The sequence below is a fragment of the Pseudophryne corroboree genome, chromosome 8 (assembly GCF_028390025.1).
Source record: "Pseudophryne corroboree isolate aPseCor3 chromosome 8, aPseCor3.hap2, whole genome shotgun sequence".
Lineage (NCBI taxonomy): Eukaryota > Metazoa > Chordata > Amphibia > Anura > Myobatrachidae > Pseudophryne > Pseudophryne corroboree.
In genome coordinates, this window is record NC_086451.1 from 337283252 (window position 1) to 337295390 (window position 12139).

Genomic DNA, 12139 nt, shown 5'->3' on the forward strand with positions numbered 1-12139 from the left:
TGTCACTGGCTAGGAGAGAGATACAGTGGTGAGAGATAAAGTGCCAGATTCTGTCACTTTTCTAGCACAACAAGGCAGAAGCTAATGGCTGCACTGGCATATCTATAATGGGTCTCATAAAATAGATAAGATTCCGCACCGGTTCTGAGCTTTCAAGAAAAATAATAACAATAGTGGAGTACCAGAATGACGTATATTGTGTACGAATAATTCGTTTTTTGATGAATAAGTCTGGTGGTGCACCCAGAGTCAGGGACGAACTAGGAAGAAAAGGAATTACAGAAGACTCTTGTGTGGGTGCACTCTTGTTTTTAAATTGTTAGTATGAAAATATTAAAACATAACTTTTATTATCTCATAATTGCTAGAAAAAGATCCACACTTTTATAATCCACTACAATTAATTAAACAAACTATATTGTTACCCATGTAGACCACCAATATCTATAAGAGGTGTCACCTCTATTTGATGGGTCTATTGGGAATTTTTATCTCACAAAAAATTGGAAATGTTCTGGTTAGTCTATGTTATTAGACTTCAGGAGGGATGTAGACACTCAGGCTCTACACCCTGATCCTATCCCACCAGCACAAGCTCAGCTTGTATTAATAGGACCTCCAAGGGTCATTGATCCGAAGTATTATCAGGAGTATTCTTCGCATTGGCAAATGTCAGATCTGTGAAATGTCAAGGAAGACGGTACTTGGAGAGAGTCAAAGTTTAAGTGACACAGGTCAGATAGATGAGCAGAAAGAGATGATTGAAGAAAATGTGGTGATCCTGCTGTTGGTTTCGAGTCGAGAAGGTCACGAATTACAACTAGAGATGAGCGCCTGAAATTTTTCGGGTTTTGTGTTTTGGTTTTGGGTTCGGTTCCGCGGCCGTGTTTTGGGTTCGAACGCGTTTTGGCAAAACCTCACCGAATTTTTTTTGTCGGATTCGGGTGTGTTTTGGATTCGGGTGTTTTTTTCAAAAAACACTAAAAAACAGCTTAAATCATAGAATTTGGGGGTCATTTTGATCCCAAAGTATTATTAACCTCAAAAACCATAATTTACACTCATTTTCAGTCTATTCTGAATACCTCACACCTCACAATATTATTTTTAGTCCTAAAATTTGCACCGAGGTCGCTGTGTGAGTAAGATAAGCGACCCTAGTGGCCGACACAAACACCGGGCCCATCTAGGAGTGGCACTGCAGTGTCACGCAGGATGTCCCTTCCAAAAAACCCTCCCCAAACAGCACATGACGCAAAGAAAAAAAGAGGCGCAATGAGGTAGCTGTGTGAGTAAGATTAGCGACCCTAGTGGCCGACACAAACACCGGGCCCATCTAGGAGTGGCACTGCAGTGTCACGCAGGATGGCCCTTCCAAAAAACCCTCCCCAAACAGCACATGACGCAAAGAAAAAAAGAGGCGCAATGAGGTAGCTGTGTGAGTAAGATTAGCGACCCTAGTGGCCGACACAAACACCGGGCCCATCTAGGAGTGGCACTGCAGTGTCACGCAGGATGTCCCTTCCAAAAAACCCTCCCCAAACAGCACATGACGCAAAGAAAAAAAGAGGCGCAATGAGGTAGCTGTGTGAGTAAGATTAGCGACCCTAGTGGCCGACACAAACACCGGGCCCATCTAGGAGTGGCACTGCAGTGTCACGCAGGATGTCCCTTCCAAAAAACCCTCCCCAAACAGCACATGACGCAAAGAAAAAAAGAGGCGCAATGAGGTAGCTGTGTGAGTAAGATTAGCGACCCTAGTGGCCGACACAAACACCGGGCCCATCTAGGAGTGGCACTGCAGTGTCACGCAGGATGGCCCTTCCAAAAAACCCTCCCCAAACAGCACATGACGCAAAGAAAAAAAGAGGCGCAATGAGGTAGCTGTGTGAGTAAGATTAGCGACCCTAGTGGCCGACACAAACACCGGGCCCATCTAGGAGTGGCACTGCAGTGTCACGCAGGATGTCCCTTCCAAAAAACCCTCCCCAAACAGCACATGACGCAAAGAAAAAAAGAGGCGCAATGAGGTAGCTGTGTGAGTAAGATTAGCGACCCTAGTGGCCGACACAAACACCGGGCCCATCTAGGAGTGGCACTGCAGTGTCACGCAGGATGTCCCTTCCAAAAAACCCTCCCCAAACAGCACATGACGCAAAGAAAAAAAGAGGCGCAATGAGGTAGCTGACTGTGTGAGTAAGATTAGCGACCCTAGTGGCCGACACAAACACCGGGCCCATTTAGGAGTGGCACTGCAGTGTCACGCAGGATGTCCCTTCCAAAAAACCCTCCCCAATCAGCACATGATGCAAAGAAAAAGAAAAGAAAAAAGAGGTGCAAGATGGAATTGTCCTTGGGCCCTCCCACCCACCCTTATGTTGTATAAACAAAACAGGACATGCACACTTTAACCAACCCATCATTTCAGTGACAGGGTCTGCCACACGACTGTGACTGATATGACGGGTTGGTTTGGACCCCCCCCAAAAAAGAAGCAATTAATCTCTCCTTGCACAAACTGGCTCTACAGAGGCAAGATGTCCACCTCATCATCACCCTCCGATATATCACCGTGTACATCCCCCTCCTCACAGATTATCAATTCGTCCCCACTGGAATCCACCATCTCAGCTCCCTGTGTACTTTGTGGAGGCAATTGCTGCTGGTCAATGTCTCCGCGGAGGAATTGATTATAATTCATTTTAATGAACATCATCTTCTCCACATTTTCTGGATGTAACCTCGTACGCCGATTGCTGACAAGGTGAGCGGCGGCACTAAACACTCTTTCGGAGTACACACTTGTGGGAGGGCAACTTAGGTAGAATAAAGCCAGTTTGTGCAAGGGCCTCCAAATTGCCTCTTTTTCCTGCCAGTATAAGTACGGACTGTGTGACGTGCCTACTTGGATGCGGTCACTCATATAATCCTCCACCATTCTATCAATGTTGAGAGAATCATATGCAGTGACAGTAGTCGACATGTCCGTAATCGTTGTCAGGTCCTTCAGTCCGGACCAGATGTCAGCATCAGCAGTCGCTCCAGACTGCCCTGCATCACCGCCAGCGGGTGGGCTCGGAATTCTGAGCCTTTTCCTCGCACCCCCAGTTGCGGGAGAATGTGAAGGAGGAGATGTTGACAGGTCGCGTTCCGCTTGACTTGACAATTTTGTCACCAGCAGGTCTTTCAACCCCAGCAGACTTGTGTCTGCCGGAAAGAGAGATCCAAGGTAGGCTTTAAATCTAGGATCGAGCACGGTGGCCAAAATGTAGTGCTCTGATTTCAACAGATTGACCACCCGTGAATCCTTGTTAAGCGAATTAAGGGCTCCATCCACAAGTCCCACATGCCTAGCGGAATCGCTCCGTGTTAGCTCCTCCTTCAATGTCTCCAGCTTCTTCTGCAAAAGCCTGATGAGGGGAATGACCTGACTCAGGCTGGCGGTGTCTGAACTGACTTCACGTGTGGCAAGTTCAAAGGGCATCAGAACCTTGCACAACGTTGAAATCATTCTCCACTGCGCCTGAGACAGGTGCATTCCACCTACTATATCGTGCTCAATTGTATAGGCTTGAATGGCCTTTTGCTGCTCCTCCAACCTCTGAAGCATATAGAGGGTTGAATTCCACCTCGTTACCACTTCTTGCTTCAGATGATGGCAGGGCAGGTTCAGTAGTTTTTGGTGGTGCTCCAGTCTTCTGTACGTGGTGCCTGTACGCCGAAAGTGTCCCGCAATTCTTCTGGCCACCGACAGCATCTCTTGCACGCCCCTGTCGTTTTTTTAAAAATTCTGCACCACCAAATTCAAGGTATGTGCAAAACATGGGACGTGCTGGAATTTGCCCATATTTAATGCACACACAATATTGCTGGCGTTGTCCGATGCCACAAATCCACAGGAGAGTCCAATTGGGGTAAGCCATTCCGCGATGATCTTCCTCAGTTGCCGTAAGAGGTTTTCAGCTGTGTGCGTATTCTGGAAAGCGGTGATACAAAGCGTAGCCTGCCTAGGAAAGAGTTGGCGTTTGCGAGATGCTGCTACTGGTGCCGCCGCTGCTGTTCTTGCGGCGGGAGTCCATACATCTACCCAGTGGGCTGTCACAGTCATATAGTCCTGACCCTGCCCTGCTCCACTTGTCCACATGTCCGTGGTTAAGTGGACATTGGGTACAACTGCATTTTTTAGGACACTGGTGAGTCTTTTTCTGACGTCCGTGTACATTCTCGGTATCGCCTGCCTAGAGAAGTGGAACCTAGATGGTATTTGGTAACGGGGGCACACTGCCTCAATAAATTGTCTAGTTCCCTGTGAACTAACGGCGGATACCGGACGCACGTCTAACACCAACATAGTTGTCAAGGCCTCAGTTATCCGCTTTGCAGCAAGATGACTGCTGTGATATTTCATCTTCCTCGCAAAGGACTGTTGAACAGTCAATTGCTTACTGGAAGTAGTACAAGTGGGCTTACGACTTCCCCTCTGGGATGACCATCGACTCCCAGCAGCAACAACAGCAGCGCCAGCAGCAGTAGGCGTTACACGCAAGGATGCATCGGAGGAATCCCAGGCAGGAGAGGACTCGTCAGAATTGCCAGTGACATGGCCTGCAGGACTATTGGCATTCCTGGGGAAGGAGGAAATTGACACTGAGGGAGTTGGTGGGGTGGTTTGCGTGAGCTTGGTTACAAGAGGAAGGGATTTACTGGTCAGTGGACTGCTTCCGCTGTCACCCAAAGTTTTTGAACTTGTCACTGACTTATTATGAATGCGCTGCAGGTGACGTATAAGGGAGGATGTTCCGAGGTGGTTAACGTCCTTACCCCTGCTTATTACAGCTTGACAAAGGGAACACACGGCTTGACACCTGTTGTCCGCATTTCTGGTGAAATACCTCCACACCGAAGAGCTGATTTTTTTGGTATTTTCACCTGGCATGTCAACGGCCATATTCCTCCCACGGACAACAGGTGTCTCCCCGGGTGCCTGACTTAAACAAACCACCTCACCATCAGAATCCTCCTGGTCAATTTCCTCCCCAGCGCCAGCAACACCCATATCCTCCTCATCCTGGTGTACTTCAACACTGACATCTTCAATCTGACTATCAGGAACTGGACTGCGGGTGCTCCTTCCAGCACTTGCAGGGGGCGTGCAAATGGTGGAAGGCGCATGCTCTTCACGTCCAGTGTTGGGAAGGTCAGGCATCGCAACCGACACAATTGGACTCTCCTTGTGGATTTGGGATTTCGAAGAATGCACAGTTCTTTGCTGTGCTGCTTTTGCCAGCTTGAGTCTTTTCATTTTTCTAGCGAGAGGCTGAGTGCTTCCATCCTCATGTGAAGCTGAACCACTAGCCATGAACATAGGCCAGGGCCTCAGCCGTTCCTTGCCACTCCGTGTGGTAAATGGCATATTGGCAAGTTTACGCTTCTCCTCCGACAATTTTATTTTAGGTTTTGGAGTCCTTTTTTTTCTGATATTTGGTGTTTTGGATTTGACATGCTCTGTACTATGACATTGGGCATCGGCCTTGGCAGACGACGTTGCTGGCATTTCATCGTCTCGGCCATGACTAGTGGCAGCAGCTTCAGCACGAGGTGGAAGTGGATCTTGATCTTTCCCTAATTTTGGAACCTCAACATTTTTGTTCTCCATATTTTAATAGGCACACTTAAAAGGCACCTCAGGTAAACAATGGAGATGGATACTAGTATACAATTATGGAATGCCTGCCGAGTGCAGACACAGAGGTAGCCACAGCCGTGAACTACCGTACTGTACTGTGTCTGCTGCTAATATAGACTGGTTGATAAAGAGATGTCTATGTAACTATGTATGTATAAAGAAGAAAGAAAAAAAAACCACGGTTAGGTGGTATACAATTATGGACGGACTGCCTGCCGAGTGCAGACACAGAGGTAGCCACAGCCGTGAACTACCGTACTGTACTGTGTCTGCTGCTAATATAGACTGGTTGATAAAGAGATGTCTATGTAACTATGTATGTATAAAGAAGAAAGAAAAAAAAACCACGGTTAGGTGGTATACAATTATGGACGGACTGCCTGCCGAGTGCAGACACAGAGGTAGCCACAGCCGTGAACTACCGTACTGTACTGTGTCTGCTGCTAATATAGACTGGTTGATAAAGAGATGTCGTAGTAGTATGTATGTATAAAGAAGAAAAAAAAACCACGGTTAGGTGGTATATACAATTATGGACGGGCTGCCGAGTGCCGACACAGAGGTAGCCACAGCCGTGAACTACCGCACTGTACTGTGTCTGCTGCTAATATAGACTGGTTGATAAAGAGATAGTATACTCGTAACTAGTATGTATGTATAAAGAAAGAAAAAAAAACCACGGTTAGGTGGTATATACAATTATGGACGGGCTGCCGAGTGCCGACACAGAGGTAGCCACAGCCGTGAACTACCGCACTGTACTGTGTCTGCTGCTAATATAGACTGGTTGATAAAGAGATAGTATACTCGTAACTAGTATGACTATAAAGAAAGAAAAAAAAACCACGGTTAGGTGGTATATACAATTATGGACGGGCTGCCGAGTGCCGACACAGAGGTAGCCACAGCCGTGAACTACCGCACTGTACTGTGTCTGCTGCTAATATATAGACTGGTTGATAAAGAGATAGTATACTCGTAACTAGTATGTATGTATAAAGAAAGAAAAAAAAACCACGGTTAGGTGGTATATACAATTATGGACGGGCTGCCGAGTGCCGACACAGAGGTAGCCACAGCCGTGAACTACCGCACTGTACTGTGTCTGCTGCTAATATATAGACTGGTTGATAAAGAGATAGTATACTCGTAACTAGTATGTATGTATAAAGAAAGAAAAAAAAACCACGGTTAGGTGGTCTATACAATTATGGACGGGCTGCCGAGTGCCGACACAGAGGTAGCCACAGCCGTGAACTACCGCACTGTACTGTGTCTGCTGCTAATATAGACTGGTTGATAAAGAGATAGTATACTCGTAACTAGTATGTATGTATAAAGAAAGAAAAAAAAACCACGGTTAGGTGGTATATACAATTATGGACGGGCTGCCGAGTGCCGACACAGAGGTAGCCACAGCCGTGAACTACCGCACTGTACTGTGTCTGCTGCTAATATATAGACTGGTTGATAAAGAGATAGTATACTCGTAACTAGTATGTATGTATAAAGAAAGAAAAAAAAACCACGGTTAGGTGGTCTATACAATTATGGACGGGCTGCCGAGTGCCGACACAGAGGTAGCCACAGCCGTGAACTACCGCACTGTACTGTGTCTGCTGCTAATATAGACTGGTTGATAAAGAGATAGTATACTCGTAACTAGTATGTATGTATAAAGAAAGAAAAAAAACCACGGTTAGGTGGTATATACAATTATGGACGGGCTGCCGAGTGCCGACACAGAGGTAGCCACAGCCGTGAACTACCGCACTGTACTGTGTCTGCTGCTAATATATAGACTGGTTGATAAAGAGATAGTATACTCGTAACTAGTATGTATGTATAAAGAAAGAAAAAAAAACCACGGTTAGGTGGTCTATACAATTATGGACGGGCTGCCGAGTGCCGACACAGAGGTAGCCACAGCCGTGAACTACCGCACTGTACTGTGTCTGCTGCTAATATAGACTGGTTGATAAAGAGATAGTATACTCGTAACTAGTATGTATGTATAAAGAAAGAAAAAAAAACCACGGTTAGGTGGTATATACAATTATGGACGGGCTGCCGAGTGCCGACACAGAGGTAGCCACAGCCGTGAACTACCGCACTGTACTGTGTCTGCTGCTAATATATAGACTGGTTGATAAAGAGATAGTATACTCGTAACTAGTATGTATGTATAAAGAAAGAAAAAAAAACCACGGTTAGGTGGTATATACAATTATGGACGGGCTGCCGAGTGCCGACACAGAGGTAGCCACAGCCGTGAACTACCGCACTGTACTGTGTCTGCTGCTAATATATAGACTGGTTGATAAAGAGATAGTATACTCGTAACTAGTATGTATGTATAAAGAAAGAAAAAAAAACCACGGTTAGGTGGTATATACAATTATGGACGGGCTGCCGAGTGCCGACACAGAGGTAGCCACAGCCGTGAACTACCGCACTGTACTGTGTCTGCTGCTAATATAGACTGGTTGATAAAGAGATAGTATACTCGTAACTAGTATGTATGTATAAAGAAAGAAAAAAAAACCACGGTTAGGTGGTATATACAATTATGGACGGGCTGCCGAGTGCCGACACAGAGGTAGCCACAGCCGTGAACTACCGCACTGTACTGTGTCTGCTGCTAATATAGACTGGTTGATAAAGAGATAGTATACTACTAATATTATATATACTGGTGGTCAGGTCACTGGTCACTAGTCACACTGGCAGTGGCACTCCTGCAGCAAAAGTGTGCACTGTTTAATTTTAATATAATATTATGTACTCCTGGCTCCTGCTATAACCTATAACTGGCACTGCAGTGCTCCCCAGTCTCCCCCACAATTATAAGCTGTGTGAGCTGAGCACAGTCAGATATATATATACATTGATGCAGCACCCTGGGCTGAGCAGTGCACACAGATATGGTATGTGACTGAGTCACTGTGTGTATCGTTTTTTTCAGGCAGAGAACGGATATATTAAATAAAACAAGCAACTGCACTGTCTGGTGGTCACTGTGGTCGTCAGTCACTAAACTCTGCACTCTCTTCTACAGTATCACAGCCTCAGGTCAATCTCTCTCTCTCTCTCTCAACCCTAATCTAAATGGAGAGGACGCCAGCCACGTCCTCTCCCTATCAATCTCAATGCACGTGTGAAAATGGCGGTGACGCGCGGCTCCTTATATAGAATCCGAGTCTCGCGATAGAATCCGAGTCTCGCGAGAATCCGACAGCGTCATGATGACGTTCGGGCGCGCTCGGGTTAACCGAGCAAGGCGGGAGGATCCGAGTCTGCTCGGACCCGTGAAAAAAACATGAAGTTCGTGCGGGTTCGGATTCAGAGAAACCGAACCCGCTCATCTCTAATTACAACACCAGGTATTCTCTGGGGGTCACCCTCACTGAAACTGACCCAGCCCACCACCGTTTTGCTTCCAAGATCGGACGAGATCGGGCTCTGTCGGTGGGGTATGGTAGTAATTCCTTGGGCCTTCTATAGCCGACTCACCAATGAGAGTGCACCTAGGGAAGATTCGGGAGAGAGAGAGAGCAAATAAGGGCGGATCTGCTGTCCATGTTAGGCACAGGGTAACCTGTGGATCATGATGAGAGTCCGCAGATATATGGAGAGGAATAAAGGTATAGAAAGAAGAAAGAAAGCTTGATGTCAAGACAAAATGCTGTCAGAAATTGACAGTGATGAGTATACATAAAACCAGGTGACTGAGAATATCAGGTTATATTCAGTAATTGATCTATTGACGGAAAATGGAGATAACGAGTAATGGAAAAGAGAGATTGATACACAGCCCCTGAGGGGTACTCGTCATCACACTTATTCACACCTATACTACAAAGGGCAAATACACAAATACTATGTATACCATATCACATAACTGGTGAATAAGAAAAATAGCGGTGTGATAATCCTGCCTGGATTCCTAGATAAACCTGATTAGGTCTGATTATTATCTTATATAGAGCTACAGAGCTATAACGTCAAGCATTAGTATACAGGTGTTTCAAGTGATCCACAATCTCGGATGTGTATAGGGGGTATCCCTATTGACAGTATAATCGAGAGTGGGGGTAGACAGGCCCCTAGGATGCTGACTTATAAAATGCTTAGACAAATGTCATTATTAATTCTGTACTCAATGCTATCTAGACAAGGTTACTAAAATAACATAATAACAATAAGTAGTTGGGATAATATTGCTGAAACACGTAGCAATAACAATTTAAGAGAAAAAAAAAGGAAAAGCAAGGGGGAGGGGGGGGGGGGGGGAAATGGTGAGGAAAATATATAGTAACAATCACTGCCCAGATCCCTGGGCTGCCCTGATGACAAAGGGGGGCATGTCGGATTGCTGCCTGGGTATGTGGGATCAAATGTAAAATCAATCCCAGAAGAAACAAAAAATATATAGAAAAGTGTACCGGTCCCTGCCCAGGTCCCTGGGTCAGTCACTGAATAACGGGATGCAAAATTCCACTACTTCAGTCCTTGGTTGATGTTGAAGTGATTCATGCTGGGATGCTGGGATAGGTCATGCTGAAATGCTGGAAAACGCGTTTCACCCGTCCTGCGGGCTTGTTCACTTCCAATGCTGCTGATATGATGTGGTGATATGGGTTTAAATACCCATATGGGTGGCTGTTAGCCAATAGCTGCAATGTGCTTAATTGCTAAAATCGTCCTTGGACCTCCGCTCTGCTCAGCAGAAGTGACGTAATTTTCAGGTTGCTAGGCAACCTATGCATTGTGTTGTGGCGAAATTTAATGCACTATAGGGTTCACTCATCCTATCCCCTCTTCCCCCAACTAACAACCCCCCCCCCTCCCCGCAGGCTCATTCACCATGCCCACACCCAAGAATTAATGGGTGTGATGTCTAACCCCACATCTATCTATGTCCCTGCGACACAAGTTCACACTATTACCACACCTTCCACGCACTATATCCTCACCCATGAACTAATGGGTGTGATGTCCAACCCCACATTTTGCATCCCGTTATTCAGTGACTGACCCAGGGACCTGGACAGGGACCGGTACACTTTTCTATATATTTTTTGTTTCTTCTGGGATTGATTTTTCATTTGATCCCACATACCCAGGCAGCAATCCGACATGCCCCCCTTTGTCATCAGGGCAGCCCAGGGATCTGGGCAGTGATTGTTACTATATATTTTCCTCACCATTTCCCCCCCCCCCCCCCCCCTCCCCCTTGCTTTTCCTTTTTTTTCTCTTAAATTGTTATTGCTACGTGTTTCAGCAATATTATCCCAACTACTTATTGTTATTATGTTATTTTAGTAACCTTGTCTAGATAGCATTGAGTACAGAATTAATAATGACATTTGTCTAAGCATTTTATAAGTCAGCATCCTAGGGGCCTGTCTACCCCCACTCTCGATTATACTGTCAATAGGGATACCCCCTATACACATCCGAGATTGTGGATCACTTGAAACACCTGTATACTAATGCTTGACGTTATAGCTCTGTAGCTCTATATAAGATAATAATCAGACCTAATCAGGTTTATCTAGGAATCCAGGCAGGATTATCACACCGCTATTTTTCTTATTCACCAGTTATGTGATATGGTATACATAGTATTTGTGTATTTGCCCTTTGTAGTATAGGTGTGAATAAGTGTGATGACGAGTACCCCTCAGGGGCTGTGTATCAATCTCTCTTTTCCATTACTCGTTATCTCCATTTTCCGTCAATAGATCAATTACTGAATATAACCTGATATTCTCAGTTAACTGGTTTTATGTATACTCATCACTGTCAATTTCTGACAGCATTTTGTCTTGACATCAAGCTTTCTTTCTTCTTTCTATACCTTTATTCCTCTCCATATATCTGCGGACTCTCATCCATGATCCACAGGTTACCCTGTGCCTAACATGGACAGCAGATCCGCCCTTATTTGCTCTCTCTCTCTCCCGAATCTTCCCTAGGTGCACTCTCATTGGTGAGTCGGCTATAGAAGGCCCAAGGAATTACTACCATACCCCACCGACAGAGCCCGATCTCGTCCGATCTTGGAAGCAAAACGGTGGTGGGCTGGGTCAGTATCTGTGAGGGTGACCCCCAGAGAATACCCGGTGTTGTAATTCGTGACCTTCTCGACTCGAAACCAACAGCAGGATCACCACATTTTCTTCAATCATCTCTTTCTGCTCATCTATCTGACCTGTGTCACTTAAACTTTGACTCTCTCCAAGTACCGTCTTCCTTGACATTTCACAGATCTGACATTTGCCAATGCGAATAAGGATCTATACTCCTGATAATACTTCGGATCAATGACCCTTGGAGGTCCTATTAATACAAGCTGAGCTTGTGCTGGTGGGATAGGATCAGGGTGTAGAGCCTGAGTGTCTACATCCCTCCTGAAGTCTAATAACATAGACTAACCAGAACATTTCC

General features: G+C 45.7%; 1 pseudogene; it reads left to right on the forward strand.

Moving 5' to 3' along the window:
• The first annotated feature begins 11707 nt into the window (after positions 1-11707).
• Positions 11708-11826, forward strand: LOC134949981 (5S ribosomal RNA; annotated as a pseudogene).
• The last annotated feature ends 313 nt before the right edge of the window (positions 11827-12139 follow it).